At 35.5% G+C, this 10,371-nt stretch overlaps 1 long non-coding RNA gene across 1 annotated transcript; it reads left to right on the top strand.

Moving 5' to 3' along the window:
- The first annotated feature begins 190 nt into the window (after positions 1–190).
- LOC140344846 (uncharacterized) lies at positions 191–9,942 on the top strand. Its single transcript, XR_011923683.1, has 4 exons — positions 191–456; positions 3,916–3,978; positions 4,815–4,895; positions 9,751–9,942. It is a non-coding gene; the product is annotated as an uncharacterized lncRNA (long non-coding RNA).
- Positions 9,943–10,371: the final 429 nt, after the last annotated feature.

Here is a 10,371-nt window from a genome sequence, read left to right as displayed (position 1 = left end):
CTGGATCAAATCGCTGATGAAAGCTTCATCAGCTTCATCAGCTGGATCGCTGATGAAAATGTAATTTCTCTAGCCTTGGATAGCTTTAAATATAAATCAGGCCCAATGTTTAATATTTTGTCACAAATTTTCAAAAATATATATTTTTTATGTACTTACTTTGTAATAAGTTCTTTTTCTGTTGATTATTAGGATGTAGTTTAGTGTTTGTCCATACAAATAATATGTAATTATATTATATATTATTTATATTATATAGCAATGTTGCAATACTTTCAAAATGCTATCCTAAGTTGTTGAACTTTTTGGTAACCATACAATGGACGTTTGTATATGGCTTGTGACATACTTTCAACTTCATTATGTGAGTTCTGTTTCTTTCAACTTTTTTTATCTCTGTTTTTTTTACTACAGAATAGTAATCTAACCACTCAGGAGCATGAAAGCATCATTGTGGTAAGTGGAACATTTTTTTGGTTCTGGTTGAAACCTAAAATGTTAGATTCATCCTTACTTAGTATTTGTCTCAGTATAATCAAAAAATAGAAAAGAAAGAAAAAAGCAACGAAAAGGCCCAATGGAATCTTTGTCAATGGACTTTAGATTTTTGTTAATTGGCAAATGTATTTGGCCAATGCAGCTTGCTTAGAGTCTCATTGCGCTTGCTTTCTAAATTAGTTTGAGATCAGCTTCTTAGATCATTTATAGTTTATTAACAGGTTCTCTTCACCTGTATTTGCCCTTATTTTGAACTTCATGTGACTTCCCCTATGGGTTTTGTATTCCCATACAAATCTAAAGGAATGCAAGCCCATTTGAAGCAGGTCAAAGGCACCTGTCAGTGAATCCATATTGATCTCTGAATTATGTCAATTTATCACCACCGAAACCCAAAGGCAGTTAACACAGACCCTTTAGCTCCTCTTGCATTCCATTTAACTTGTATGAGGAGGGAAGCAGTTCTGATACAAACGCTTTTTTATGCAGGCAATTAGACCTCAATGTTCCATGCATAGTGAAAGTTGAGTTGTAAGATGTCATTTAAAAACTAGGAAAGATAAAAGTGAGGTGGAATTCCAGATGGGTGAAGCCTTGGATAATTAAATATATAACATTTTTCATTCCTTTTTTATTACTATACTTGTCTCAAATATTTGTTTTATTTTTTTTTATTTTCCTTGGCTTTACTTTTTCCCAAGTGGTACAAATATACCTTGAAAACAAGTCTACTCTAGTACATTTCCTTTAAGATTGGCCAGTTCAACGAACAAAATTTTCTCATGTACCGTTTGAATATTGAAAACAAAATACAACAAGCTAAAGTTTCTTTTGGGACCTCTAGAGTTTCAGCACTAGGATCCCCGAGGATTACTTTAAAACTAGCTTAACTGAAAGAATGTGCTGGATGTTTACAGACTTAAGTATTTTTGGCTTAATTCATTAAAATGAAAATATCTGTAAATCTGTAATATCAGGGTAACTTTATCATAAGTAATGTAATGTGTAATATTTGTAACATATTTTAGAGACTATTTTACTGCTCTCCATAAGGTCTTGGTCCCATGGGGTAATTATTCACTTCTATTCTGATAAAAAGAGCAAATCCAATTGGGAGCTTCAATCACCACCTTAATGTTGGAAGACCAGTATATGCAATACCAGTACGCATGTTCCAAGTTTTTCCGAACTTTGAAAAGGTATTTTAAAAAATCCAAAAAGAACTACCGTTCCAGTGGCTGTATCCAAAAAGAAACCCCGTTGGCTTTATATCTTAATAGAATAGGTACCAACCTTTGACTTACACCGTCATATCATATACCGTACGTTAGTAAACCAGCTTATTTATAATACAATCAGAACCCAAAGCCTTTGAGTATATAATATTGATAGGTAAAGTTTAGAGGATTCCAGAAGGCTAATGTGGCTCTTAAGCCACTCATTTCTGTTTTCTAGATGGAGAAATTATTCAGATATGTGTAACGAGAGACCGCATGCCACAGGTTTACCTTGAAGTATATTTAAAGCTAAAACATTGTTTTCCACTTAAGTGAGAGTTTGGATAGAGTTTTAGAGTTTTTCTTCACTTCCTCACTGGTAGACTCAACAGGAAGTGAGAGGATAACTTTACAATGTAAGGGAATTCCACTCTTAGACAGCTGTCATGGAAACATGTATTCCAGTGAAAAGTTTTAGCCTCAATGTCTGTTGGGGTGGCTATGCCAGATTTTGGATTTACCTTTACTTTTATTTCTGTGTACATTGGTGACCAGAGCGACTTTTCTGACAGCATAAATAACCTGATAGGGGCTCGTCTTTAAATAGAGGTGAGGTTTTTAGGGTTTTTTTACGATCCCCCATGTTTAATAAGAAATCAGTTGCAATCTTTCCCCAACTAGATTTCCCTACTAAGCTTTTTTTCTTACATTGTGTCTGCCAAGCTCTAGAACAATTGATATGTGCACAGTCACCTTCTCTCTTATGAAAAATGATGGTTTCTTCTGGTGAATTGATAACATCATAATGGAGCAAGCAGACCTTCGTTATATTTACACAAGCACATTTGGTTGCTTGGTTATGGAAAAATTAGGTGGCTCAGGTTTTCTGAAACTTTGACAGTTGTTTAAAAGAAACAAGAAATAAACAAATCTCTGTGCTCGTAAAGCATCGTCACTTGTTGTACTGTTAATGCTAGATGGAAAAACACTATAATTTCTAGTAAGCACTGTTAGTCTGACTGAAGTGTCTGCTGCCTTGAGCAGACCTTGCTTTATGATTACATATTAAATATCCAAATAATATTCAGTTTCATATGAACATGATTACACAAGAGTTCCTACAACCATTCCCATGGTTTAGACATTTCTGGTTTAGTATTCTGTGTGAAAACTTTATTCTGGGTTTGGCAAATTTAAATATTTACAGACACTTTTAAAAGACTTTTACTGACCAAGTCTGATCACCAGTCCAATAAGGTGGCTGAATCAGATGTGAATCTGTAGTGAATTCAGCAGCTGACTAATTGTAGATAGGTTTATGATTGACAATGGACAGATCAGTGTCCATAAGTTGGTCTAAATTACGAAGGTTGTGCCATCTTTATGAATGATCAAACAAGGCTGATCTGGAGCTCCTATCTTTCCTGTGGTTCACCTCATCTGCAGCCCACAATCAGAAGGGAAAAAGCTTGTACATGTCTATATCAGGTTTTTGTTCTATTAATCAAGCTAGCAAGCTCCCCTGTAAAAGTCTTGTGTTAGAATCTTCCTGAGAGTTCCAGTTAAGCTTCATCATTTGTTTCATGCCATATATTTCTCTGCTTTGAGAACATCAATAAAATCCTACAACATTGATGGCCCTTCAATTTACTAAACAAAAAAAAAAGATATTAAATTTTTTTAAAAGTGTAATACACTTTAAAGAGCCTCTTTTGCTAGACTATTCATTTCGACAAATGTCTTTAGTATAGTCAATCTAAAAGCCCGAAGTCTGCTGCTGGGGGCTGCCATTTTGCATGTGATATCAACAGCCCCAAATCCAAGCTGTAAATGAATACAGTATTTACCGTCTTATTTACCCTGGCGGGTATAGGAAAGGTTATGTATGAAGGTAAAGGAAGGGGCAAAGGAATTACTCCAGTACTGTGCGTAAATAGGCGATCTCAGAATAGGAGAGGTCTATGATGTTCAACAATGCAGGGGCTGTGCTAATCAACTGACTAGTTAGTATTTCTAGCAATTGCAATCCACTGGATAAATCTGATTTCTTGTCCAGCAATAGTGCTCAAGGAAACTTCATTGTGAGTATTTTTTCTTTCTTAAGTAGCATGGATAATGCTTATACTGCAAAGAATGAGTGATGCCATACTAAGACACTTTGTAATTTTACATTGACCACTATATTTCTTTTATTTTCCAGGCTATTGCTCCTCTTTTGGAAAACAACCACCCTCCTCCTGACCTTTGTGAATTCTTTTGCAAGGTATGGACAATCTGATCAGAAAGCACTTTGGGATAGAGCTGGATTATTCAAGTAGAATTCCAGTTTTGTTCAGAATTACTCTATTGAACTCCTTATCTGAATCTGTTCTGTAGATATTTAGATAAGCCATTCTATTTTCATTTGTTAGAAGTAGGATGTTCTACATTTACTGTCATCAAATGATTAGTTCCAGTGTCATATTATAAAACATTGTACTGCTTCATATCTATATGCAGCTTTTTTACCAAATATGTAACTGTTCAGCTTTGCCAGGGTTACCATGTTCCATGTAGCTGATGGGCGGTAGTTGGGTGTTTTGGACTTTTTGGAGGGTTAGTGAACTAGTGAACTAGATACAAGAGCAGAGAGAAAATGATTTTAACTTTTTCTACCAAATGAGTAATATAACACATAAGGGAAGTGTCATTTATACATTATTTGTCTGTCATTTATACATATTATTTTAGGTTAATAGGTTACAGATATAGGCAGGCACATGGGAGTTCATTCAGTCCCGGCAATTGCAGGGGAATCCGGGCAACCAACACTGAGCTTTGCATGCGCTGATGAAGAAAGCAATCAGGCAGGAAAGAATGCTTATTGCAGAAGGGGAATCGCTTGTCTCTTTGTGCAGTAAAGCCCTGCCTGGTCACACATTTTTAATGCTCATCTTTAGTTTCTTCTTATTACAGGCTGTTTTATCTATTGCCTATACATATACTTTAAATCTGTAATCCAAAAAAAATTTCTCACCCAAATGTGCATAAAAAAAAAACAATTTACTGTTATGTCCTGTTTCTTTTATTAACACTCCCCTAACGTTTCTGTTATTACAGCACTGTAGAGAACGCCCTCGTTCCATGGTGGTCATTGAGGTCTTTACCCCAGTTGTACAGAGAATCCTCAAGCACAACATGGTCAGTATTTTTTTCCATTATTGGCTTCCTACTAATTGTCATCGAAAAATTTTCCTATTGTGCAATTAAGCATTACTTTCCCTCTGGTTTAGTTCTTGTTTCTAGGAAACTATAGCACCCCCTCCTTCCTTCCAAGAAGTTAATTTATTAACTGTGTTGCTTCTTATAAAGAGAGATTCGCTTGTTGGAAGCTCAGCAACAGTTAGAAAAGTTGGAGATCCCCATATCTAACTTTTTTAAGTTTCTCTAGTCAATAAATTAAATATAAACGAAATTAGCTGGATTTTATATAGTATATGGCTTTTGGAGTGTTTTATGTAATAATAAAATTTTAGCACAAAATGTTACTTTAAAACCCAGTTGTAGATCTCTTGCCCTTTCTGTGGTTGCATCTAAAGACCACTGCACACAGCATTAGAACTACGTTCACTGTACAGCAGTCTGTGGCCCCTAATGAGTCTCCACTGCTCCACTTACTTTAGTTGTAAATTCTAGAGAAACTGTATCAGCTGGCCATACTTTGCATAGTTAAAACATCAAGATATTTAAAACTTGCTATTTTAACAGTCAATTGAATACTATTTTTTAAAACTATAATTTGATTTATAAGTCACTTCTCACTAAATTTTAGTTTTATCCAGACTGACGAGTTAACAAAGAAAAACATAAACTCTTGTGTTTATACGGTTTAATGTAGCTGTAGTTATAACAGTCAAATACATGTGAAATACTAAATAAAATATATGAACCACTCTAGCCGAGGTTTGTTCCATTTTAGAAAATCAGCACTGACTAGGGCTAGGTGATGAACAAGCAAATCTGTCCTAACAGGAACTTTTTTTCCTATGTGTTTATATATCAGTCATCATGCCTACAGCACAGTGGGAACAAACAACACATTATTCTGGGTGTCTGGTTTAGGAGATCAGCTGTTTTGAATATTAAAAATTCTCTCAGCTTGGAGACTGAGACACAATAATAGTTAATATTTATAGACCTAAAGGGATCTGCCATCACAAACATTAAAAAGTTTTTTACTACCTCTGCAGGGTGGTGAAGGCAGACAGGGAGTGACTAACAGCTTGCCCCCTTTTTAACCACGTAAGTCCTTTAGATGTATTGCAAAATATGATCCCATCCTAAGAAACACAAAGGACCTGATTAATAAAGCTCTTCAAGACTGGAAAAAATATCCTATCATAGGTGATCCAGTAAACCTGAAATGGTCCAGGATTGAAAATAGTTGCCAACTAATAGCAAATTATTTTTAGGAATCCATTTTAGGTTTGCTGAATCACCCAGATTCACCTATGATAGTCTATCTTCTCCAGTCTTGGAGAGCTTTAATAAATCAGGACCATTGATTTCATAGTTGTTTTAGTTAGGGGCAGTTAGGATGATTTAAAATGAAGTAAAGCTTTTCAGCTGTCCTGGTAGCTATAGGGCCTTTTTAAAAACAGCTCCTCCAACTATGCCCACTTTTGGGCTGAAAGGAATCTCCTTTAATCTCTCATTGTAATAGCTAGCTACACTACCCCCCTTGCATTAAAAAATTCTTCTTTAGCCCGTGAGAAGGGAACGTCATTGGAACTACTGGATTCTACTGGAGGTACATGAAGCTAGCTGTTGATATATAACTAAAGCTGAAATACCTATTTTGTATAAGCTGGTTGTATAAGCTGGATAGGAGTAAGAGTTTGACTCCCAAATGAGACTCTGTGTTCTCATCACATCATAGCTTTTGTTACCCTTTTAATTCCCATATTTATATTTCTATACATAATCTTACAGTGGAGATTTTCTACCATCATCCTTAAATACATTTTAGCATTGCACTTTTCCATGATGCTGGTACATGAGTTCAGGTGGCTGGGTAGTTACCGCAGATTGATTCATCCACTTGTACTAGCTGAAGAGAATACTCTACATTCCTTTCTGTAATGAGTGCTGCAGTAGGAAATTTTACATCATGCACTGTTGATCAGCATGGTAAGAAAATATAAGAGAGGAGATGCAGCATTTTCAGTTAACCATATAGGCGATGCACAACATGGTCATGTATTGTATTGTTAAAATTATTGCATCAGCAAAAAAATATTGGTATTATGTAAAAAAGATATATGGCCATGTTAGTAATATCTTCAAAGGTAACTTGTTTGCCAGCAGCCTCATCTAACCACAAACCCTTCACAACACAAAATAACAAAGCCACTGATTTAGCTTCCATTTTTATTTCAATAATTTCTCCAGAGCTACTATTTATGCTATACACAAAGAAACAATAACCCTTATTATAGAAGTTTTGGAACTGCTCTTTCAGTTAATAGATACCAGATTCCTGGTAATTCTTCCAGTGCTGTATGGGAGATTTACCTCTTCCCACATTTACTATGACCAACTCGATCAACATCAACATTCATCATTCTTCAGAAACCCTAATGTTAATATCTCTATGAATTAACCACCACCTAATTCCAATTCAGTAGCTGCTATATATATATATATTTATTTTTGTTTTCGTACTCTAGTAGTAGTTTTGATTGTATAGTAGGCTTACTTTCAACAAAAGTCTTTTGTTTGTACCTATACATCTCTTTTGTTTAGTACATTTTAAAAGACCTTTCTTATGAAACTGATCCTCCATACCCCCTTTGACTTCCCATCACTTAACATCACATCACAGAGGCAGGCCCATTGGTCATATAATTTCTGGTCAAGATGGCAAGCATGGGGCATTTGGTATTACAACAAATTCCACATTAAGGAACAAATATTAGCACATTATAAAATAATTCCTTCGATACCAGGCACCACATGGGCATTTTAGGACACCTGTTCTACCCCAATGACCCAAGTACAGCTCTTACACTCATCCTATGATAAAGTAAATCTAAAGCAGGTTGCTTTAATGTCTCTATTTTTATTATTTTTATATATTCAGCTTAACAAAATAATAGCTGGTCCCTGTTATAAGGGTCCTTGTACAAACACTTTTTGTAATCAGGTGAAAAATACATATATGATAATGTAGACTACATACTACAGTCCCCCTCACCATAAGACTGCTTTCAGGTCTGGTAATTAGCTGGCCAGTCACCAAATACTTAATATATTTTAAGAGACCGGTGGGGACATGCATGCTTCACCCTTTAAAGGGACAAGTTTACCTTTATATAATTTAGTCTAAGCATTTAATTCATCACATACGATGGTTTATTATAAAACCTGTAGATTTTAGCTTTTAAGCAGCATAAACTTCTGTTCAAACTCCAAAATAAGTAAAAGGAATTCTCATGAGAAATTATAGGAGGTTTAACTTGAATATGTCACAACACAATATATTTTTTGTAGGTTTGGATAAGTGGATCTCTAACTTAATATAAACTACAGCTGTCATATTCTGGAAAGGAAAAGCGATAAGCTGTGGCCTTCACTATTGCTGAGCATAGATTAAATGTGTAATGATGCTTTGCATCAATACAAATATATATTGACCTCATGTCCAAAAGTCTTTGAAACTTGGTTTGAAGCAAAAGGAGTTATTGGCCATGGCAACCTTCCAGGAGCCATCTTTCTTATCTGCCGTGCAGGTAAGAGATGGGATGAGTTTGATTGCAATGGGCAATACTAATTTTTCAGACACTTTAATTCATGAGGTCCATTCTGCTTGCAGCCGCTTGCTTATTCTGTGGAGCTGGTTTATTAAATCTTCAGGAAAAGTGTGTTACCCATGGCAGCTAAGCCGTTGGTTAGAGGTTTCTATTGCAAATTAGAAAATGATTGGATAAGTAGAATTTTAACTAAAATTTGGAGGCCTGAAACTGTTAAACCCTGTTACAGTCTAATTAAAATATTTAGAAGGATTAGGAAACGATTAGAATCTTGTCTGTCAAATTTTTTTTGCTGTTTTTCACCCTATTTGGTTTCTTGTTCCCTGCTGTTTGTTTGATGCTAATCAGACAGACTATGAAGTATAAAGTAAACCTATCAATGGGAAAACAGACAGCACCAAAAACATAACCATAAGTAACAACTTTACTAAGTTTTGTGTAGGTCAGAGAAAAAGAAGAACATCTGTCAAGTTTTTATTTCAAAGTCTCTGTTGGGGAGCTTTACTTTTAATTCCAGACTCTGAGACCACACAAGTGGGGGGAAGCGGGAACGTCCCATTATGTTCCAAAAACAACAATAAAACCTGATGTTGAAGTTTTGAACAAAACAGATAAGATCTTCCTTAGGTCCACTTTTAAATATCTTCTGCTCAACTGCAGAAAAAATATCCCATTCCTCTACAAGAATGCTGCTTACTTGCACAGACCTGGGCACAGTGTGCATATCCTGCAGCTCTATATACACCCATAGGGGTCTATTTATGAAGCAACTTAAACATTCCCTGGTGGAGAATCACATGAAAGATTCTCTACCAAAGATCGTTTCAATGAATGTAAGATTCACTTATATATACCTTGTAAATAGACCCCTTGGTGGGAGCAGGCACCTCCCTAAAAACTGGAGATAGGGAAATTTGAGTTCATAGAGAATAAATTTAAAACAATACTTTTTATATCCCTCTGCAGCCCCATCAGAATGGTATTTAATAAATTCAAGCCTTCAGTTTTAGTTAAAATCCTGCGAATCGCTAGATAACCTCTCCACTTTTCCTCAAGTTTGTAGAAAGCAGCTCTGATGACTCTCTGACAGCAATACAGCTATGAATTAACTTGTATGCAAAGAGCAGCAGTTTCATCCAGTCAGCTAAAAGGAGAGACATTCTCCCTCTGGTATGAACTGCTGTTGTAAATGAATATAAATTTTCCCCAATTCCAATAATTCAAGGGTATCAAATGAATTGCAGATGTACTGGATCTCTTTTACCGGCTTGGATACCTCTCTCTATCTGCTGGTGGAGGTTGGAAAACACCTGCATTTGCAGGTAATATTGTGTGTCCACTATCTGTCATGTCAACTGTAATAGAGCAATAGTTTGTGTCAGGTGGATATTTTTCTATATGTGCACTGTGAGATAATATAATCCTTGTGAAATAAATGTTTCATACTTTTTGCATTTGCTTCAGATCCACATAATTCCTTGATCAATGGGTACATATAAATAAATGGATTTGCAAACAGACTGTATTCTGTACAACGAGATAACGTAATTAAAAAGAACACCAAGCCAAAGCTTTTTTTTTGCCTGGTTTTGTAGTTGGGAAAAATTAGAACACCTGTTGGGTTTATACTTCTATCTGGGCCTTTGATAGAGATTCATAGTTAAGCTCCCTTATTTTTTTTACCATTGGAGAGATCTCTTTTTACTCCCTTTCCCAGGGACACAAAAGTAAGCAAGGTGCAATTTGCTAACCTATATTAAATTTGCTACAACAGATTATCCAGACTTTGCATCCACATGATACATTTTTGTACAAGTTGTTTATTAAAGCACAGGTTTACTTTGACTATTGCTTGTGTTTTCTAC

Source organism: Pyxicephalus adspersus, unplaced genomic scaffold, assembly GCF_032062135.1.
Source record: "Pyxicephalus adspersus unplaced genomic scaffold, UCB_Pads_2.0 Sca74, whole genome shotgun sequence".
NCBI lineage: Eukaryota > Metazoa > Chordata > Amphibia > Anura > Pyxicephalidae > Pyxicephalus > Pyxicephalus adspersus.
This window is presented reverse-complemented; position numbering and strand designations above follow the sequence as displayed.